This window comes from Kogia breviceps, chromosome 5, assembly GCF_026419965.1.
Source record: "Kogia breviceps isolate mKogBre1 chromosome 5, mKogBre1 haplotype 1, whole genome shotgun sequence".
Lineage (NCBI taxonomy): Eukaryota > Metazoa > Chordata > Mammalia > Artiodactyla > Physeteridae > Kogia > Kogia breviceps.
The window spans coordinates 41,651,866-41,674,817 of NC_081314.1; the positions used below are offsets into that span (position 1 = coordinate 41,651,866).

Here is a 22,952-nt window from a genome sequence, read left to right on the forward strand (position 1 = left end):
TGCAATGGGGATAAAGAGGAGAACACACTGACCACCAGCCTGGGGATCTGAGCCCCTGTCTAAGACAGAGAGCATCAGGAGAAAAAGGTACTTTTTTAAAAAAAGAGGTCAACGTAAGACAAATCCCTGTAGATTTTCTCTGTCCTTTTCTCAGCCGCAGCTTCAAATAATGCAGAGGAGGAATAATTTCACGAATCCCAATCTTATAAGGCAAAATATATGGAGTAAAAGTGTCTGGAGTCCTGAAATTTAAGAATACTTATTCACTGTAACTGTTACTTTCAATGAAATGGCCAAAGAGTGGAAAACTTCTTATGTAGAGACTGGTAGCATAGAAATTCTGGAATGTATTCTGTTTATCAAAGCATCCCAGTTTGCTCTGAGCTGCCCCATTTTTATATTTCTAATTCTAAAAAGATATTATAGGAAAACATTTAGCAATTGAATTAACTGATGCATATAAATTAAAAATTTGTTGGACCACAAACTTCAAAATGCCTGAACTTTCATTTTTCAAGCCTTTCCAAGGCAGGAATAAAATAGATATTTCCAAATCTAAGCCGCTATTTAAAAATCAGCATTTAAAAAGTAGAAGAGGATAAAGTGTCTGGAAGTGTTTGGTGAAACACATTTACTATTTATGGCTGAAGTGATTTGTCTGAAGCTCCTGTAAGCTGCTGTACCTGCATTTGGGATATAATAGAGGAAGGAGAAAGAACGTTCTCAGTCAAAGAAAGCATGAATGAGTTTGTCGGTGTTGGGAATGTACCTCATATCTATAAATCTTAAACCTTAAAGCCATTATTAAAGAACTTCTGGAAAAAGAGTTAGATGGCAAAGGAGAGTCTCGATAATGTTTTCCTTCCTTAACATAGTCTTTTACTTACTCCAGACCAGAAACTTTCCTTAAAGGAGTCTAACACAGGACTATAAAATTCCTACACTATTATTTGACATTGGAATAACATTGATCAGGTCAGAGGTGAATATAAATTAAGGTAATCAGTTTGAGCCAGCAACTTTTGGGAAAAGAAAAACAAACTCCCCTCTTTTCTGCTTTACTCAGACAATAACAATTTGTCATTATTCAGGAGAGATGATCTGGAAGTAATTGTTTCCATGGTAACAATGGACATATTATTAATCATTGATTCACAATAGCCTTGTGAGTCCCTTGTCTAGTGACTGTGTTAAAGAACAGTGAAACTCATGTCTATCTTATATCATCAAAAATGAAAAATGTCTCCTCCCCCTTTATTTTTACAGCATGACATTTCCAGGAGGAAACTAGTGTGTGCAGATGGCACTAAGCCCATTTATAAATTAGATTTATTGCAGAGCTCAATGTGTGTATAATTCAGAAAAAGGCAGTTTTACTTACCGCCAGCTCCTTTCCATTTTACACCCCAATGTTAGAAATACTGCCTCCGCTGAGTTCTTGAGATTAGTGGGGCAATGACAATTACCGTGACAACGAGCCATGGTGCAATCCCTTCAAATTGTAATGTAAGCATTAGAACGTGCAGTTCCCCAAGCCACCTGTTTTTCTTTCATTTATAGATGTTGCCTGTGAAGAAGTTACAGAAAGTTTTTCTGGACTTCCAATTGTCCTTTCTTCCAACAGCACAGCCCAAAAGTGATATCTCCATTAGAGACCTGTATGTAGAAGATAAATATGATCAATATAAAATATAAACAAACGTATCTATCTGCGAAATTTTACTTACAGGACAGAATATGAAATGCTTTGAAGAGTCCTTGAAGACGTTACACATTTGCTATGGGCAATAATTCTTTGGGTCTTTGGTTAATGGCCATCAGTAGGGAATTGCTAGAGGGCTCTCACTCCAATTTATTTTCTGAGAAGATGGAATGAAAATATTTTACAGCAGTTTAATTCTAGTTCATGAGGGATTTGAGGACTGTCTTATGCCCAGATTCAATGGTAACTTATATTTGAAACAAAAGGTATTATTAAATGATTGGAAGAAATTGTTAGAGAAGGGTCCAGTAGTTTTGGTATATTTAAGAAATAAAATTACAGGAATCAGGGCAGACAATGCACATTAGTCTGGTGGTAAGTGGTTCTGACTCCCTTTCTGGGACTGTATTTGCATATAGGACTATATCTGAAACAATCTAATATAATTTGCTTCATATTGACTGGCCATTTTGCATAGTTGTCTGCTGACCCTTTTGATGCTAATGTATTTTATATGATGGCTCATTCCTCTGCATAGCGAGGGAGGGTAGTGCAGGGGCCAGAATTCTGGAGTTGGAGGCAAAGGGCTAGCTTTTACTTCCTGTGTAACTGTGATTTTAAAAAAATTTATTTGTTGTTTTTTATTTATTTTTTATAAATTTATTTATTTTATTTATTATTTTTGGCTGCGTTGGGTCTTCATTGCTGCACACGGGCTTTCTCTAGTTGAAGTGAGCAGGGGCTACTCTTCGTTGCGGTGCGCGGGCTTCTCATTGCAGTGGCTTCTCTTGTTGCTGACTCCGGGCTCTAGGCGCGTGGGCTCAGTAGTTGTGGCTCACGGGCTCTAGAGCGCAGGCTCAGTAGTTGTGGTACACGGGCTTAGTTGCTCCGCAGCATGTGGGATCTTCCCAGACCAGGGCTCGAACCCGTGTCCCCTGCATTGGCAGGCTTATTCTTAACCACTGCACCACCAGGGAAGCCCTGTTGTTCTTAAATAACGTGGTGTTTTTTTTTTTTTTTTTTTTTTTTCAGTTTGCAAAAGTAACATCTGAACTTGGTAGGAAGTTTTAAAAACAGAAACATGAAAAAGAAAGGGTAACCGCTGGTAATATTTTGGTGTGCTTTCACCTAGCCTTTTGAATTGGAATCATACTATATTTTTTCACTTAATAGTATGACAGCCTATTTTGTTATCTTAAAAACCACTTAAATTTTTCTAAGGACTATATATTATGGCTATATTATTGCTTAGCCATTCTTATTTTTACTATTTATCATTATCATAAATAATATTATAATAAACATCTTTATATCAGACTTAAAAAAATCATATCTCTGGTTATTTTCTTAGGCTCTATTTCTAGAATTGGAATTAATGGGAAATATTACATATATAATATTACCTATACATATATAAACTTGTATATATTTATTCTTAATGCAATTGCTTTCTTTTTTTTTTTTTTTTTTCGGTACGCGGGCCTCTCACTGTTGTGGCCTCTCCCATTGCGGAGCACAGGCTCCGGACGCGCAGGCTCAGTGGCCATGGCTCACGGGCCCAGCCGCTCCGCGGCATGTGGGATCTTCCCGGACCAGGGCACGAACCCGTGTCCCCTGCATCGGCAGGCGGATTCTCAACCACTGCGCCACCAGGGAAGCCCGCAATTGCTTTCTGAAAATATTTTTGCAGTGTACATTCCCTCTGGTAATATTCTAGAGTGCTTATCTCATTGTTTTTTCTATACTAGTGTTTATATGGAATCTATAGGTTGAGTTTTATAGTTTAACAAATTGTTGGGTAGGTTAATTGAGTTTCAGTTTCTTCGACTGCAAAAGAAGGACTAATAGCATTATAAAGGACTGTTGTAAAAATTAAATGAGATAATGTAGAAATGATTTGAAAAGTAATGTATTTTGTTTTCAAACTCTTTGAAGTAAGTGTCAGGATGAGTCCCCATGTTGTGTATGGTGTATTTAAGGTTTATGAAGATAATTAAGGGTGACTCAACATATCTAGCAAAAATGTGCACTTCACCTAGCACCTGACTGCCGAGGATCCTATTGTGCTCAATTAAAATTTATGAGAGACCATTGTGTGTTCTTACAGAGGCTTTTTAGGAATTCATACGATCACCACCCTCCTGGAGAAAAGTGACTTAGGGATAGAATAGAAAGAGCTTTTAAATACTATCAGAATTAACATTCCAAACCAGAACTGACTGAACCTATTTATTTGAACTGACTGGACATTTAGTAGGACAAGGCAACATATGAATGAATGTTGAGCTATAGCATTTCAATAGTGATTTCTACCATCTTAATAAATGTTTATTAGCTGGAGAGTAGGTACACTGAGTAGTTATATTTCTAATATTTCCTCTCTGCTGTCAAAGCTCCCTGAATTCTTAGAATTCATTAACTTCTGTGCGCTTCCAGAGGATCAGACGTGGTCCTACGGGAAGACAGGCAGTTCTCCCAGGTGAGTTTTGGTGGACTCACTTCCTGCCAGCAGGGCAGCAGGTGATCCATGAGCATAGCAACCTCTGGCTTGGGTTTATGCAGGAAGATCTGGCTGTTGAGAATCAAGCCTGCGGTCAGGAAATGAACGCTGAAGAGCTGTTGATTGAACATCCTCTCTGTACAAAGACCTGTAGGTGACACAAAGGTGAATTAATTAAGAATTCTGCCCTCAAGTTAGGTGCAGCTTAGGGGAGATGAGACATGTATGTAAATAAGAAGTGCTACATAAAAGAATGTCATAACAAAGCTCGGAGGAAGGAGTGAGTGCTCCCAGCTGCAATGATTAGATCTGGAACCGCAAGATGCGCAGGACTTGAGCAAGAGGAGATGGGGGCCGGGGAAGGCAACCCATGTGGGGAAGAGCATGAGCAAAGGCACAGATGTTTGAAAGTATGGAATGGGAATGGAGAGCTGCTTCTGTTGACGAGGTTCCTGCGAGCATCCTGGAAGGGTTCTTAGAGGCTGGAGCTGGGAGTGTGGCCAGGAGAATGAGAAGAGAGGAGACCATTTCAGAGACTTGGGAGTTGGGCAGAGACCAGGTGTAAAGGAGAGGCGGAGCATGGAGGCTACTCTCAAGAAGATACAGTGGAGGTGGGGAGAGAGGATGATAGTTGAATTCTGAAGCAGGGTCGGGGAGAAACATGCAGGAGAAAGCAGATGTGTAGAAGTTTGTGAGCAGATTGGAGGAATCCAGGGGATAGAGAAAGTGTGTAATCGAAGTAGTGAAGCAAAGTCCCTAAAGAGGAAGAAAATGCATTTAAGGTTACCAAATGCAGGTGCTGGCTTTGGAAAAGGGAAGTGTCGGTGGAACCCGCTGATGAAGAACACTCTTCTGTAGTCCTGTAGTCTGCAGGCTGCACCCCAGTGGCACCACCTACCAAATGGAGGCTCTGGGTCTGACAGAGGCAGCTGACTTGGGGATTAAGGTCATAGAACCTGGAGCCAGATTGTTGGGTTCAACCCCGCCTCTGGCACATTGTAAGTGTATTATTATACAAAGGTTCTAAGCATAATCCCTGCCCTTGTTATTATCATAAAACTATTATTGGATCTACCCAAAGTAGGGATGCCTCCACTTTCTGGAGTCTACTGACTCTACTCTGGTTCTGTAAATGGGTATAAGAATACCTAACTCAGAAGACTAGTGTAAATGATGTAAAACATGTGCTGTAGATTGGACACGTGATCAATTTTGGTCCCCTGGTCACTTCCTCTTCCCCCTCCTCTGTCGACCTAGAACATAGTGAACTGCACCAGTAAAATGATATCAGGAACCAGACCAAGATGTCACAAAGAAAGAAGACTACAGGCCAATATCACTGATGAACATAGATGCAAAAATCCTCAACAAAGGACTAGCAAACAGAATCCAACAGCACATTAAAAGGATCATACACTATGATCAAGTGGGGTTTATCCCAGGAATGCAAGGATTCTTCAATATATGAAAATCAATCAACGTGATACACCATATTAACAAATTGAAGGAGAAAAACCATATGATCATCTCAGTAGATGCAGAGAAAGCTTTTGACAAAATTCAACACCTATTTATGACAAAAACCCTCCAGAAAGTAGGCATAGGGGGAACTTTCTTCAATATAATAAAGGCCATATATGAAAAACCCACAGCCAGCATCGTCCTCAATGGTGAAAAACTGAAACCATTTCCACTAAGATCAGGAACAAGACAAGGTTGCCCACCCTCACCATTATTATTCAACATAGTATTGGAAGTTTTAGCCACAGCAGTCAGAGAAGAAAAAGAAATAAAAGGAATCCAAATCAGAAAAGAAGTAAAGCTGTCACTGTTTGCAGATGACATGATACTATATAGAGAGAATCCTAAAGATGCTACCAGAAAACTACTAGAGCTAATCAATGAATTTGGTAAAGTAGCAGGATACAAAATTAATGCACAGAAATCTCTTGCATTCCTATACACTAATGATGAAAAATCTGAAAGTGAAATTAAGAAATCACTCCCATTTACCATTGCAACAAAAAGAATAAAATATCTAGGAATAAACCTACCAAGGGAGATAAAAGACCTGTATCCAGAAAATTATAAGACACTGATGAAAGAAATTAAAGATGATACATACAGATGGAGAGATATACCGTGTTCTTGGATTGGAAGAATCAACATTGTGAAAATGACTCTACTACCCAAAGCAATCTACAGATTCAATGCAATCCCTATCAAACTACCAATGGCATTTTTCACAGAACTAGAACAAAAAATTTCACAATTTGTATGGAAACACAAAAGACCCCGAATAGCCAAAGCAATCTTGAGAAAGAAAAATGGAGCTGGAGGAATCAGTCTCCCTGACTTCAGACTATACTACAAAGCTACAGTAATCAAGACAGTATGGTATTGACACAAAAACAAAACTATAGATCAATGGAACAGGATAGAAAGCCCAGAGATAAACCCACGCACATATGGTCACCTTATCTTTGATAAAGGAGGCAAGTATATACAGTGGAGAAAAGACAGCCTCTTCAATAAGTGGTGCTGGAAAAATTGGACAGCTACATGTAAAAGAATGAAATTAGAACACTCCCTAACACCACACACAAAAATAAGCTCAAAATGGATTAAAGACCTAAATGTAAGGCCAGACACCATCAAACTCTTAGAGGAAAACAGGCAGAACACTCTTTGACATAAATCACAGCAAGGTCATTTTTGACCCACGTCCTAGAGAAATGGAAATAAAAACAAAAATAAACAAATGGGACCTAATGAAACTTAAAAGGTTTTGCACAGCAAAGGAAACCATGAACAAGATCAAAAGACAACCCTCAGAATGGGAGAAAATATTTGCAAACGAAGCAACTGGCAAAGGATTAATCTCCAAAACATACAAGCATTTCAATATCAAAAAAACAAACAACCCAATCCAAAAATGGGCAGAAGACCTAAATAGACATTTCTCCAAAGAAGATATACAGATTGCCAACAAACACATGAAAGAATGCTCAACATCATTAATCATTAGAGAAATGCAAATCAAAACTACAATGAGATATCATCTCACACTGGTCAGAATGACCATCAGCAAAAAATCTACAAACATTAAATGCTGGAGAGGGTGTGGAGAAAAGGGAACCCTCTTGCACTGTTGGTGGGAATGTAAGTTGATACAGCCACTATGGAGAACAGTATGGATGTTCCTTAAAAAACTAAAAATAGAACTACCATAGGACCCAGCAATCCCACTACTGGGTATATACCCTGAGAAACCATAATTCAAAAAGAGTCATGTACCAAAATGTTCATTGCAGCTCTATTTACAAAGCCAGGACATGGCAGCACCCTAAGTGTCCATCGACAGATGAATGGATAAAGAAGATGTGGCACATATATACAGTGGAATATTACTTAGTCATAAAAAGGAATGAAACTGAGTTATTTGTAGTGAGGTGGATGGACCTAGAGACTGTCATACAGAGTGAAGTAAGTCAGAAAGGGAAAAACAAATACTGTATGCTAACACATATACATGGAATCCCCCCCCAAAAAAAAGAAAGAAAATGGTCAGCAGAACCTAGGGGCAAGATGGGAATAAAGCCGCAGACCTACTAGAGAATGGACTTGAGGATACAGGAGAGGGAAGGATAACCTGGGACAAAGTGAGAGAGTGGCATGGATTTATGTACACTACCAAATGTAAAATAGATAGCTAGTGGGAAGCAGGTGCATAGCACAGGGAGATCAGCTCGGTGCTTTGTGACCACCTAGAGAGGTGGGATAGGCAGGGTGGGAGGGAGAGAGATGCAAGAGGGAAGAGATATGGGGACATATGTATATGTGTAACTGATTCACTTTGTTATAAAGCAGAAACTGATACACCATTATAAAGCAATTATACTCTAATAAAGATGTTAAAAAAATGATATCAGGGATGACAGAGTGATGAAAATAGGCTACAATGGAATAACTCTAAATTTTTAAACCAATATTTTTTTCTTAGAAAACACTCTTGATTAGATTTTTTTCTTATTAAAGAGAAAGCTCTTCTTTTTTTAAAAAAGATGATATATATTTCTTAGAGCAGGCACACTTTCTTTAAGTCTCTAACTCTTGGAATATCTATATTAGAAATTACATAGAAGTATCTTTCCAGAGATATTAGAATATGAGGACATTGTTGGGTAGTTTACGGTGATTTTAGACATATGCTAGAAAGATTGCTTCCTAGCTCGTTGTCCTGTTGTTTTGAATATTAGTGTAAATCTTAGTCTGCTGAACGATTGGATGAGGAATGAGAGGGTGAACCTGAATAGGACAGGGATTAGGTAACCAGAGAAAGTTCCTAGCATCCCAGCAGCAGCCTCTGGGGAGATGTGGGTCCTTAATGGTGGCGATGATGTCCTGTGATTTAATTACCATAAGGCTGTACTTGCTGTGTGCATCTGTACCCCCAGGGTGGTGAGTCAGAAGCAGACATACCTGGGCAGGCACACCTACCCTCACCATAGGAACTTGCTTCAGTCTGCATCTCTGTGATTGCTATTTGGGTTGTCTGGAGAAAATTGAGCCAGTTTCTCACTGTTACATTCCTATGTTGGGCCATGTTTCTATGTGTCCAGTTCCTTCAGAAGAATTGCGGACACCTTAAAGGCACTGTCTATGTCTTGGTCCTCTGACTTGCTGTCAGGGTTCTCTCCTAACTGGATGTTGGTGGATTATATAGAGCACAGCAGCTCCAGTTCCTCTTCCCCTGGTATCCTCTGCCTTTCCAGAGGACAGGCTCGTGCAATGGCAGGAGCATTGGTTGAGAGGATTTGGAGACATGATTTGAATCCCATTTTGCTCCGTGACTGTAGTTAGGTTTTACAAGTTCTCCAGAACCACTGCCCCCTCTGTAAAATAGAAGACTAGGCAAGATGATCTCTTGGGCTCTTTCCAGCTCTGAGAATACATGGTATAATGATATCATAATCCAGAGCAAAGGAGCAGAGTTTGATTTTCTGCTCACTGACCTTTATAGGGACTGTGCAGTTGTGTTAACTCTGAAAGAAAAAGGAAATGAGTTGATGCTTCATTCTGAAGTACTAAGAGCAGTAGAAAATTCTCTTTGATATTTAGAGTATATCATTTTAGTAATTGGTTGACCATTGCTAGATATGTTTGATTTTTTAGAAAAATAAATTTTTTTTTTTTTTTGTGGTACGCAGGCCTCTCACTGCTGTGGCCTCTCCCGTTGTAGAGCATAGGCCCTGGACCCACAGGCTCAGCAGCCATGGCTCATGGGCCCAGCCGCTCCGCAGCATGTGGGACCCTCCCAGACTGGGGCACGAACCCGTGTCCCCTGCATCGGCAGGAGGACTCTCAACCACTGTGCCACCAGGGAAGCCCAAAAATAAATTCTTTAATAAATTCTTTAATAGAAGGAGAGTCACACAAACACCTTCACTTTGTAATGTCCCCGCTTATGAAATGTTTTCACCTTCATTATCTTGTGTGCCTTCTGGCAACATAAATCACATGTTCTTATCTCCTACTTTCTGATCGGAGAAAGTGCCTTCTGAAGGTGGCCTGTCTGATCATCCAGGCCTAGACCTTGGGTCTCCTGGTACCTCAGCCAGGGCTCTTTACTTGCTTTCACTGTTTCCAAAGCTATGGCACACCAGTTGTACCTGAGATGATATTGGGGGACATGTGGACATTAAATCTCTCAGTGGTTTTATATTTGTTTTCATGAGCATTAGGAAAAAATGTATAACTTACACCTTAAACTTATGAATTCATGGTTATCGTGGCAGGGCGCAAAGCTAAGTTTTAAAGTAAGTGAGTCAGTTTAAAGGAAAATATTCAGTAAATATGAGTAGAGGTGGAACTCAAATCTGACAAAATCCTGAAGATGGTTCACAAAAGACTGTTTAGTTCATCTCCTTCACATTTATCAAGCATCTATAGAGCGTCATGCCATCTGCCCAGGGCTTCTTATATTCATTCCATTTAATCCATACAACAGCCCCATGGACTTGTTACAACCTACATCCCCACTGATGAAGAACATGGCTCTGCTTATTCACTTTCTGTCTATTGCTGCTTATATTTTTCTTCTTTTCCCATCAAGAGGCTAAAAGATTCCCTGGGCTGCCTCTCTGTGAATAGGCTCAAGTATATTCCAGGTTACCTCTTTGAGCCATTGCTATTTTACTCCATGTCCAAGGTCAACCTTTCTAGTTCTGTCTCTATATATTGAATATTCTTCTCCTGGGGTGGGGTAACATCATGCTGTGATTTTAAAATTTAGCTTTAGTTTATTTAGCTTAGTTTTATTTTATACAGCTTAGGTATATTTTATATAGCTTGGTTTATTAATTTTTTACATTCACCCTTCAGCTTGTTGTGTACTTCTTGTGTTAGTCAATGAGAGACATTGTACATCTTGCTTTCTATGTAAGCCTCTGGGGCTATATAACCTGGGGGCAGATCAGCATGAACTCTGATGTCAGGCCAGCCCAGTTCTGAACTCTGATTCTACTGTGCACTACCCACCACTATCTATGTGACCTTGGACCTCAGTCTTCTGACTTGTAAAATGGGAATAACAATATTAGACATAGAGTTGGGAGGATTAAATGAGATATCTATCAAAGTTTTAGCATGGTGCTGAGTGCATAGAAAGGACCCTTCAGCAAATGCTATTATCACTGTTCCCCTTTAGAGTGCCATTAGCCTTCATCTGTTACTTTACTTCCACAGTCTTACTTTCTCTGGATTCCTTCCATGTGCTCCCTAAGCCTGGGAAAATTCCTGGACTCTAAGAGAAAGGTCTTGACATGCTGCTTCCCTCCTTGCTTCACTTAGAACCCCATTCTTCTAAGATTTACATTTATGCCCTCATTTAAAATCCTTTCTGATTAGCAAGGACCAAATGTCTGTCTGACATGTCCTCTCTCCATGTGGAGAGGATCAGTCCATTGTCTTTGGAATAGAGAGGGCTGGGTTTAGAGTATGGCTCTGTTGCTGTTTAGCTGTGTGGATTTCAGCAAATCGTGTAGCATCTCTGAGCCTCAGTTTGTTCATCTCTATGGTGGAAATAGAAACATCTGCATTCTCTATCTTCTAGGATTTTAAAGGTTAGGTCCAATAGTATGTGTGAAAATCCTTGGTATGCTATAAACCACTATATATAAATAATCTATATATCTGTATCTATGTAAACCATAACCACTATATGTTTTCTACCTTATTATTTTTATTTTCTTCTTCCCTGAGACATTGGCTCTGATTCAGTCTAGAACATGGCTTGAGAGCATGGTTACCCCTAATCTGCTTCTCTAGTAAACACAAGGGTAGATACAGCCACACTTCTCTCCCAGACCCTGGGCAGGGTTTCTTGGGTACACTGCAAAGACCATAACACCTGCCTTCCTTTCCTAATATCAGCAACTGCTTACTGAATACCTATTATAGATCCAGCACTTTCCTTATATTATTCAATTTAATCCTTTCTAATAATCCGTGTTGTGGCTATTTTTTATCATCTCCATTTTATGGGAGGAAACTGAAACTTAGAAAAGATCCTCCCCATGGTCAGATTCAAGTAAGCAATAGAAATAGCACTTGAACCTGTATAGTGGGCTACAGATGTTACCTCTTAACCCCACAGAATATTTCCTCCCCAAGTTTGGGTTAATTGTGGATGGCTACTGAGATGTTACTTTAGTAATTTTACCTTCCACTTTCCATCACGGTACAAGGTTCCTTACTGAAACACAGTAAGGAATCACAGCTTCCCTCTTCCTGCTTAAGATCCTTGCCTTTGCCCTGTGAAGGGCTGGGAGATGTCATGGAGCAGCTCAGATGGGAAGGAAGTCACTCAGGTGGAGAGCAAAGCTCTGTGCAATAGAGTGGACTATGGATTTCAAAATTTCTTCAGGCTTCTCTCCTTCAAAAGAGCTGTGTAAGAACAGAGGCCCTGGAGCCCCCCAAGCAGCATCCTCTATTAGATGAATTTAACTCAATTTCAGATCTCAGGTTTGAGTCAGTCTTTGGCCATCTCCCCTCACACAAGCTCTAAGAGGATGCAAAGGTTACACAGCAACAGCGGTCTGGACTTTCCAATTTTAGATTATGGTTGCCACTAAATGGCATGTGCTAACATTCTGCCAGAGATTTTCACTGTTATATTTTGTGCTTTTGCTTTGGGGGAGGAGGAAGCCGCATAGTTCTGAGGAGGACTTCCTCCCACTTCTCTGGGAAGGACAATTGAAACAATGTTTCCTTTCCCCAGCAGCCTTTCTAGCAACCAGAGATACCATCAGGTGTCAGTCTTACAGTTTTAGAGGAAAATCTCCATTCCAAGGCAAGACAAATTGGGAGTTTTTTGTGCTTTGGCACACACATTGTAACCTAATCACAAACAAAGACTTGCCAAATATTTCTTCAGTCATCAGGAAATTAAACTGGGATCCAGACCAGATATTTGGTTCTGGTTTCCAATCCAGAAAGAGCTTATTAAGGTTAGGCTGTGGGTAAATGCCCTTTACAAAATAAGAGTCCATTGATTTTTTAATTAAAGGTAATCCTAGCTGCTAAATCCTGAAACCTCATTGACCTGATATAAGAAAGTTTATTTCCTACTCATGTAAGTCCGATCAAGGGTAGGAAGTTCCAGTTAGGTGGGATCCAGGCTGATGCAAATTCTGTCATCTTCAGCTTTTGTTTTCTAAGCTGGCTGGTGGCTGAGTATTGGCATTGATCCAGCAGACAGGAGAAGAATATGGAGGATCATAGGGAAGATCACTGTAAGTGGCAGCTGTGGGTAGAAGTCACATTGGCTGGAATCCAGTCACATTACCACACTGAACTGCAAGGGAGGCTGGGAATTGTAGTGCAAATGTGTGCCGAGGAAGAGAGGAAAACAGGCAAGGTGAACAGCTGGCTGGTCTCTGCCACAGAACCATAGTCAGAGCAGAGTGAAGGAGGTGCTGAGGTAGAGTCTGGCTGCTTCCTGTAACAGGGAGGGGCCAAGGCACTCCTTTCCCTTCAATGGTATTCCTCTCATTCGAGGCCTGACCCCCCTGACCTGGCCTTTGCCACATGGTGGGTAAATCTCTTTCGGCTTCTCTACTTGGAACTCAATTTCCTGTTTCACTGAGAAGATTGAGAAGATTGATGGCCCTTCAGAAACCTGCAGATGGTGATTTGATATCAGCTTGGCAGGCACTTGGAACACAGCCTTGCTAATGTCAATCCATGGGTGCTCAGTTCCCATTTTGAACCTCTCAGAGTTTTTAAAAATTGCCCTAAGAATCACATATGGCTGAATGAGCCAGGAGCCTTCTGCAGTTTCTGTTTTATTCCTACTGCAGGCGGTTGTGAGGTGGAGTTGCCACAGTGCAGCAGGTCACCCCTTCCCATGGTAACAGCCACAGGCTCTGGCTGACAGCTCATGAGGCAGGATCAGGCACATGGGAACAAGACCAGAGAGCCTTGTTGAGAGCCAAGAGAGCTCACTGATTCAGTCTGTTATTTCAGAACTGGACAGGTATGTGTTTTTAAGAGGAGTATCTACGATAGTATGTTCATTCAAACAATGTAATCATATGTTTTTCTATAATGCACTTGCAGGATTCTTGAACACAGATAAGCCAGTTGCTCTGTTTCCAGCAGCAGGGTGCACCGTGGTTTCAAATATAATATTATTAGTAAAACTGCATATCATTTATGATGTTCTGGCATTCCTTCTCCGTTTCGCTATTCTCACACAAGATACATGCACATTTTTGTGTGGAAGGGTGAGGAATTTGAGGAACAATTCAAGAGCCTTTTTTAAATTACAAATTTGAAATAGTTCACTTAAAAAAAAATCAAAGCCCAAAGTGTATTTTGTAGCTTAATTTTCATATTTAATTTGATTATAGCAGTGAACATTAGGCATGAAACAAGCTGCCCCAAAGGACTGTTGAATTATTTAATTACCTATGGGACTGAGGAGGTGATAGTCAGCATAAACAATTCCACAAGTGGAGTGCATTAGAAAGATAAGCTCTTTCTGTCTCCAAGCTTAGTAAATTGCATTATGTGACTATCCAAACAGCAATTGCTTGTTGAACAAACTATTAAATGCTTAAGTCTGTTTGCAATATTTTAGGTTCCAGATGGTCATTTATCTAAAAGAAATGGCAAAAAAATCGTAAGTGTAAATGTGTTTTAAAAGTATTTTCAGGTCTTCCCTGGTGGCGCAGTGGTTGAGAGTCCGCCTGCCGATGCAGGGGACGCGGGTTCGTGCCCTGGTCCGGGAAGATACCACATGCCGAGGAGTGGCTTGGCCTGTGAGCTGGTGTACCGCAAAAAAAAAAAAAAAAAAAAGTATTTTCAGTTGACTGAATTTCCAATGAAGTCAATATTCAGAATTCAAGGACACTCTTTCCATATATATATATATACAATATTGAAAGAATTTCTAACAATCAAACTAGAATATTTAAACAGAAATGTATTCAAGAGGTTTGATCATCTTTTATGTTCAATTCTGGGAATACGGTGATACATGAGGCAGACTTCTTGCCCTGAATAATCTCAGAGTCTTCTCAGGGAAGACAAGTCTACACTAACATTTGTATTGGTGTGATGTTTGAAGTGTGAATGAAGCGCTATGGAAATAAAGATAAAGAAATAATTAGTTCTACCAGGAGGCAGGGAGACAGGGAATAGAAATGTCAGGGAAAAATACACACAAAAATGCACCATTTCAACGCGACTTTTATAAGAATATGCAGGAATTTGTGTGCATGTGAACCAGCAAAGAGGCAGGTGGGAAAGGGGCAGCAGAAAGAAGTGTGTAGTCTGTAGCTCCAAAACAAAGTTGACTGTTTCCTGGGCTAGGAATCAGCTAAGCCACTAAGTTACTAGTAACAGAGATAAAGTTGGTGAGAATGGTCAAGATAATATTCGTAAATGCAGAAAATAATTCACTGTTAGGTCTCGTTCATTTGACATTGTCAGAGAATGAAAATTTTCAGTCAAGCCATTTTCCCCAGTACCTGAAGCTTTCTAATTTAACTGTCAAGGACTTATTTTAACTTTTTAAACCTGAATAAGCAACTTGACACCTCTAGTTTATCTTAATAAATGTCAACTATTGTGCTATGTTAAAGTGTCTTCAGGGACTATTAAGGTCTATAGAACTATTTGCCTTGAAAATTAGAGGCCTCATTTTGCTATTTTATTTTTAAATGTTGGCTTCTGTATTTTTCCCCCTCCATGACTTTTTCTGTATCCTTACCTTGCTATAAATTTTCCTTGCTCCTGTCAGGATGCCTGCCTCTAATAGCCCTTTTCATCTAATTTGCTATCTTTGCTGAGGAATGGGAAATAAGACAATCTGTCTTAATTGAATTATGATCAAGAAGGAGTGGGTTTATGAATTGAGGTACTCTCCCAGGAGGTTTGAAATGTGGGTTTTTTGATATCTTATTTGTTCATTTGTAGATTCTTGGTGATGTTATATCTAACAAGGTTGCTAAAAAGGTGACCTCTAAAAAAATTCAGTTATGTTTTTTAACATCTTTATTGGAGTATAATTGCTTTGCAATGGTGTGTTAGTTTCTGCTTTAAAACAAAGTGAATCAGCTATACATATACATATATCCCCATATCCCCTCCCTCTGCGTCTCCCTCCCACCCTCCCTATCCCACCCCTCTAGGTGGTCACAAAGCACCGAGCTGATCTCCCTGTGCTATGCGGCTGCTTCCCACTATCTATCTATTTTACATTTGGTAGTGTATATAAGTCCATGCCACTCTCTCACTTCGTCCCAACTTACCTTTCCCCCTCCCTGCATCCTCAAGTCCATTCTCTTTGTGTCTTTATTCCTGTCCTGCTCCTAGGTTCTTCAGAACCTTTTTGGGGTTTTTTTAGATTCCATATATATGTGTGAGGATATGGTATTTGTTTTTCTCCTTCTGACTTACTTCACTCTGTATGACAGACTCTAGGTCCATCCACCTCACTACAAATAACTCTATTTCATTTCTTTTTATGGCTGAGTAATATTCCATTGTATATATGTGCCACATCTTCTTTATCCATTCATCTGTTGATGGACACCTAGGTTGCTTCCATGTCCTGGCTATTGTAAATTGAGTTGCAGTGAACATTGTGGTACTTGACTCTTTTTGAATTATGGTTTTCTCAGGGTATATGCCCAGTAGTGGGATTGCTGGGTCATATGGTAGTTCTATTTTTAGTTTTTAAAGGAACCTCCATACTGTTCTCCATACTGGCTGTACACTACTGTTTTCCATAGTGGCTGTACCAATTTACATTCCCACTAACAGTGCAGGAGGGTTCCCTTTTATCCACACCCTCTCCAGCATTTATTGTTTGTAGACTTTTTGATGATGTCCCTTCTGAATGGAGTGAGGTGATACCTCATTGTAGTTTTGATTCGCATTTCTCTAATGATTAGTGATGTTAAGCATCCTTTCATGTGTTTGTTGGCAATCTGTATATCTTCTGTATATCTGTCCATTGGTGAAAGTGGGATGTTAAAATCCCCTACTATGATTGTTACTCTCAATTTCCCCTTTTATGGCTATTAGCATTTGCCTTATGTAATGAGGTGCTTCTATGTTGGGTGCATAAATATTAACAATTGTTATATCTACTTCTTGGATCGATCCCTTGATCATTATGTAGTGTCCTTCTTTGTCTCTTGTAATAGTCTTTATTTTAAAGTCTATTTTGTCTGATATTAGAATTGCTACTCCAGCTTTCTTTGGATTTCCATTTGCATGCATATCTTTATCCATCCCCTCACTTTCAGTCTGTATGTGTCCCTAGGTCTGAAGTGGGTCTCTGGTAGACAGCATATATATGGGTCTTGTTTTTGTATCCATTCAGCCAGTATGTGTCTTTTGGTTGGAGCATTTAATCCATTTACGTTTAAAGTAGTGATCAATATGTTTGTTCCTATGACCATTTTCTTAATTGTTTTGGGTTTGTTATTGTAGGTCTTTTCCTTCTCTTGTGTTTCCTGCCTAGAGAAGTTCCTTTAGCATTTGTTGTAAAGCTGGTTTGGTGGTGCTGAATTCTCTTAGCTTTTGCTTGTTTGTAAAGTTTTAATTTCTCTGGCGAATCTGAATGAGATCCTTGCTGGGTAGAGTAATCTTGGTTCTAGGTTTTTCCCTTTCATCACTTTAAATATGTCCTGCCACTCCCTTCTGACTTTCAGAGTTTCTGCTGAAAGATCAGCTGTTAACCTTATGGGGATTACCTTGTATGTTTTTTGTTGTTTTTCCCTTGCTGCTTTTAGTATTTTTTCTTTGTATTTAATTTTTGATAGTTTGTTTAGTATGTGTGTTGGCGTGTTTCTCCTTGGATTTATTCTGTATGGGACTCTCTGTGCTTCCTGGACTTGATTGACTATTTCCTTTCCTATATTAGGGAAGCTTTCAACTATAGTCTCTTTAAATATTTCTCAGTCTGTTTCTTTTTCTCTTCTTCTTCTGGGACCTCTATAATTCAAATATTGTTGCATTTAATGTTGTCCCAGAGGTCTCTGAGACTGTCCTTAATTCTTTTCATTCTTTTTTCTTTATTCCACTCTGTGGTAGTTATTTCCACTATTTTATTTTCCAGGTCACTTATCTGTTCTTCTGCCTCAGTTATTCTGCTATTGATTCCTTCTAGAGAATTTTAAATTTCATTTATTGTGTTGTTCATCATTGTTTGTTTGCTCTTTAGTTCTTCTAGGTCCTTGTTAAATGTTTCATGTATTTTCTCCATTCTATTTCCAAGATTTTGGATTATCTTTACTATCATTACTCTGAATTCTTTTTCAGGTAGACTGCCTATTTCCTCTTCATTTGTTTGGTCTGGTGGGTTTTTACCTTGCTCCTTCATCTGCTGTGTGTTTCTCTGCCTCTCATTTTGCTTAACTTACTGTGTTTGGGGTCTCCTTTTCATAGGCTGCAGGTTCGTAGTTCCCATTGTTTTTGGTGTCTGCCCCCAGTGGGTAAGGTTGGTTCAGTGGGCTGTGTAGGCTTCCTGGTGGAGGGGACTGGGGCCTGTTTTCTGGTGGATGAGGCTGGATCTTGTCTTTCTGGTGGGCAGTTCCATGTCCGGTGGTGTGTTTTGGGTGTCTGTGACCTTATTATGATTTTAGGCAGCCTCTCTGCTAATGGGTGGGGTTGTGTTCCTGTCTTGCTAGTTGTTTGGCATGGGGTGTCCAGCACTGTAGCTTGCTGGTTGTTGAGTGGAGGTGGGTCTTAGCGTTGAGATGGAGATCTCTGGGAGAGCTTTTGCCATTTGATATTATGTGGAGCTGAGAGGTCTCTGGTAGACCAATGTCCTGAACTTGGCTCTCCCACCTCAGAGGCACAGGCGTGACACCTGGCTGGAGCACCAAGACCCTGTCAGCCATGTGGCTCAGAAGAAAAGGGAGAAAAAGAAAGAAAGAAAAATAAAATAAAATTAAAAAGTTATTAAAATAAAAAATTTAAAATATTATTAAAATTTTTAAAAAAGGAAGAAAGAAAGAAGAGAGCAACCAAACCAAAGAAGAAATCCACCAATGATATCAAGTGCTAAAAACTATACTAAAAAAACAAAAACAAAATCCAGACAGACAAAACCCTAAGACAAATGATAAAAGCAAAGCTATAGAGACAAAATCACACAAAGACGCATACACATACACACTTACAAAAAGAGAAAAAGGAAAAAAAAAAAATTTTTAAAAAAGGAAGAGAGCAACCAAATCAGTAAACAAATCTACCAATGATAATAAACTCTAAATACTAAACTAAGATAAACATAAAACCAGAAACAAATTAGATGCAGAAAGCAAACCCCAAGTGTACAGTTGCTCCCAAAGTCCACTGCCTCAGTTTTGAGATGATTCGTTGTCTATTCACGTATTCCACAGATGCAGGGTTCATCTAGTTGATTGTGGAGCTTTAATCCGCTGCTTCTGAGGCTGCTGGGAGAGACTTCCCTTTCTCTTCTTTGTTCGCACAGCTCCCGGGGTTCAGCTTCGGGTTTGGCCCCATGTCTGTGTGGTCACTTGAGGGCGTCTGCTCTTTGCTCAGACAGGACAGGGTTAAAGGAGCAGCTGATTTTGGGACTCTGGCTCACTCAGGCTGGGGGGAGGGAGGGGTACGGAGTGTGGGGCGAGCCTGCGGCAGCAGAGACCGATGTGACATTGCACCAGCCTGAGGGGCACCGCGCGTTCTCCCAGGGAAGTTGTCCCTATATCACGGGACCCTGGCAGTGGCGGGCTGCACAGGCTCCCGGGAGGGGAGGTGTAGAGAGTGACCTGTGCTCGCACACAGGCTTCTTGGTGGCAGCAGCAGCAGCCTTAGTGTCTCATGCCCATTTCTGGGGTCCGCGCTGATAGCCGCGGCTCGTGCCCGTCTCTGGAGCTACTTTAAGTGGCGCTCTTAATCTCCTCTCCTCCCACACCAGGAAGCAAAGAGGGAAGAAAAGGTCTCTTGCCTCTTCGGCAGCTCTAGACTTCTCCCAGACTCCCTCCCGTCTAGCCGTGGTGCACTAACCCCATCAGGCTGTGTTCACACAGCCAACAGCAGTCCTCTCCCTGGGATCCAGCCGAAGCCCGAGCCTCAGCTCCCAGCCCCCTCCCACCCTGGTGGGTGAGCAGACAAGCTTCTCGGGCTGGTGAGTGCTGGTCGGCTCCGATCCTCTGTGCGGGAATCTCTCTGCTTTGCCCTCCGCACCCCTGTTGCTGTGCTCTCCTCCGTGGCTCCGAAGCTTCCCCCTCTGCCACCCGCAGTCTCCGCCCGTGAAGGGGCTTCCTAGTGTGTGGAAACCTTTCCTCCTTCACAGCTCCCTCCCACTGGTGCGGGTCCTGTCCCTATTCTTTTGTCTCTGTTTTTTTCTTTTTTCTTTTGCCCTACCCAGGTATGTGGGGAGTTTCTTGCCTTTTGGGAGGTCTGAGGTCTTCTACCAGCGTTCAGTAGGTGTTCTGTAGGAGCTGTTCCATATGTAGATGTATTTCTGATGTATTTGTGGGGAGGAAGGTGATCTCCACGTCTTACTCCTCCGCCATCTTGAAGGTCTCCTCAGTTGTGATGTTATTTGAATTAACATTGGAATCTTTGGGAAAATGCCAAAAGCTGTAAGTGCCTCCAGTTGAAGTTTGTCTTGGAATAACCCTTAGAGACTTTAGAAAAACAAACCATATAGATGAAATTTTTCAAAATATTGATGGGACACTTGTGCTCTTAATTGTATAAATTTTTTCCAGCTGAAAAGAACATTCTATCATAAATAAAGTAAGCAAAGTGAAGCTATTCATTTGTCTTCCACGGCAGAAGCACAGGGCGTGTTTTTCAGCAGGTTGTTTTTCAGCAGGATTGTCTTGGCACTTTAGTCAATGATGAAACATTTACAATTATGATACAGTGAAATGACATTTCAATAGGCAAGGTAGTACATGTGGGGCTTCAAAATACATAAACCAATTTAGCGTAGTTAACTCTGAGGAGGTAATATTGTTTTCCCCATTTTTCTGAGGATGAAACAGAAAACTCAGAGAGCACTCACATCACACAGTAGTGCATTGTTGGGCAAGGCTTTAAACTCCTGTCCGTCTGACTTCTAAAGCTTCTGGAAACGTACTTTATTCCAGTCCTTACAATAACTGACTTTTAATGTTGCCAATTTACCTGGATGTTTCTTTCCTCATTGATAAAACAAGAGAATTGAACCAGCTGATTTCTAAGATTTCTTACAGTTTCAGTAGAATCATAGATTTTTTAGATTAATCTTAAGTGCCCAGAAGGAGATGATGAAGAGGTAGATTGGTTCAGACGGAATGATCCCAATAAGACCTCTCAGCAGTGTGTCGTATCACAGCACTGAAAGTATACATTTTTAGGCCTTGGTTTGTAGCTGAGGTTTACCTGTAGGCCTCCCAGTCTTGTCTCGGACAAGTTCTAGGCCCTGAAAGAATAATGTGCAGAAGACGATGGATGAGCCTGTTGGCAGAGCAGGAGCGGTAACCACAGAGGTGAGGGATTCTCTGCTGCTTTCAAATCTGCTTTCTGAGTAGATGCTTAAGGAGGGAGGGAGGGATTTCTCACCAGATGAGGAACAGATCAACTTTATCCAGATAATCTTTCACTTCTCTTTAGGAAGGAGAAAGTGAAGAGGGTAGAGACCTGTAGACCCGTATTTAAAGCCATCCCATCCATTTTGCAGTCTTGCAACCCATAGCATTGAAATCTCCTGAAAATTTTTGCTTGCTCAGTCTGTCCACGTCAGATGCATATAGCCAGGCCTGCTGTTCACTGCAACACAAGGGCATCATCCACACAGGCTGCAGTGTCGATGGGCAATCTCTGGAGTTGTGCAATGCAGCAGGTGCTATAACAATAACCACCGTTCATTCTGTGCCAGCTATTCAAATACCATATTCCCTTTAATCTTTGCAACAACCTGTGTTGTAATATGGTGAGGTGTGTTTTCCAGAGGAAGAAATGGCACTCAGAAAGTGCCCACGGTCAATTCACTACTGTGCTGTAGGGGTAGGAATCGAACCCAAGTCTTCCTGCTTTCACAGTCCATGCTCTTCCTACCATACTGCACCCCAAATCTGTGGAAGTTCTCCAAGCCAGGCCAAAGCAGACTGGGATAGGGGGGAATGTGCTCTTGGCGTTTTGGAAGCATTGCTTCAGTGATGATTGGACAGCATGTGACCACAATACTATCCTGACCTCAAACCTTCTGTGGCTCAACATTACTTAAAAAGAGAGTGTGAAGCCCATATAATAGGACTAAGGCCTCACCTCCCACCTTGCTTCCTCCTCACCTACCTCTTCTCCAAGGCACTCTGTGTCCCCAATGGCCATCTTTCAAGGCATTTCTGGCCACAGAGAGTGTACTTTTGCACATTGCAGTCCCATTGGCCACTTCCTTTGCGTTAGCCTTAGAACAAAGGCCACGTTTTGTCATCTTTTGGGACACTTGCAGAAAGAGCAAGAGAGTCACACCCAAAGTAGTGAAGGTAGACTTGCTGCAAATGCCAAAATTTAAAGATGCTTTCTGGTTGTGGATGTGGGTCATTGTGGGATAAATGCAGGTGCAGTGAAATACCAAGGATCAGCCCTGCCCACAAGCCCTTTAGTCAAGGAAGAGACCCATATACCTGGTGGCCCTTAAGTATGCTTCTATTTTTCCTAAGACAAGCTACAATGTATATATCTATGCATATGTTAGCAATATGACAATTACACATCGGGGAGGGGCTGTTTTTATGTTGTAGTGCAATAGTATATAATATACCAGCTGCCAGGGATAAGGAGAAGAGATAAAGCGGGCTGAGGCTGAGGTGGAGGCGCTGTCTTTGGGAGCTCAGGCTGCCTTAACAGGGGCTGTCCATTACTCCCATGCTGTAATCCCATGCACTGAATGTGTGTCCCCTCCCCAGTCCTGCTGGGACTGTTTTATTTTATTTCTGAATACATTTTGGCCTAAAACGAGGTGAGAGGGATTGTCTAGAAAAGGTCCAATCAATGATAAACAGACTTTCAAGATTAGCCTTCTTGCTTGATTGCAAACCTCTGAAAGAACTCCCTCCACCCCCTCCCACCCCTTCCCTCTCCTGCTGCTGTCACTGACGCTGGGTTTCTGTGTCTCCTCATTGCTTGCCGGTATTGTAGCTCATAGCGCACTGCTCTGTAGCCTTTACTGGTCTCCCTCCTCCTCTCTACTGTGAGCTTCTCACAGTAAAG

The 22,952-nt window shown here is 41.0% G+C and overlaps 1 protein-coding gene across 3 annotated transcripts in view; it reads left to right on the forward strand.

The window, feature by feature from the left end:
* Positions 1-22,952, forward strand: part of KCNAB1 (potassium voltage-gated channel subfamily A regulatory beta subunit 1) — a 529,857-nt gene that overhangs the window by 109,875 nt on the left and 397,030 nt on the right. The window lies entirely within an intron of this gene.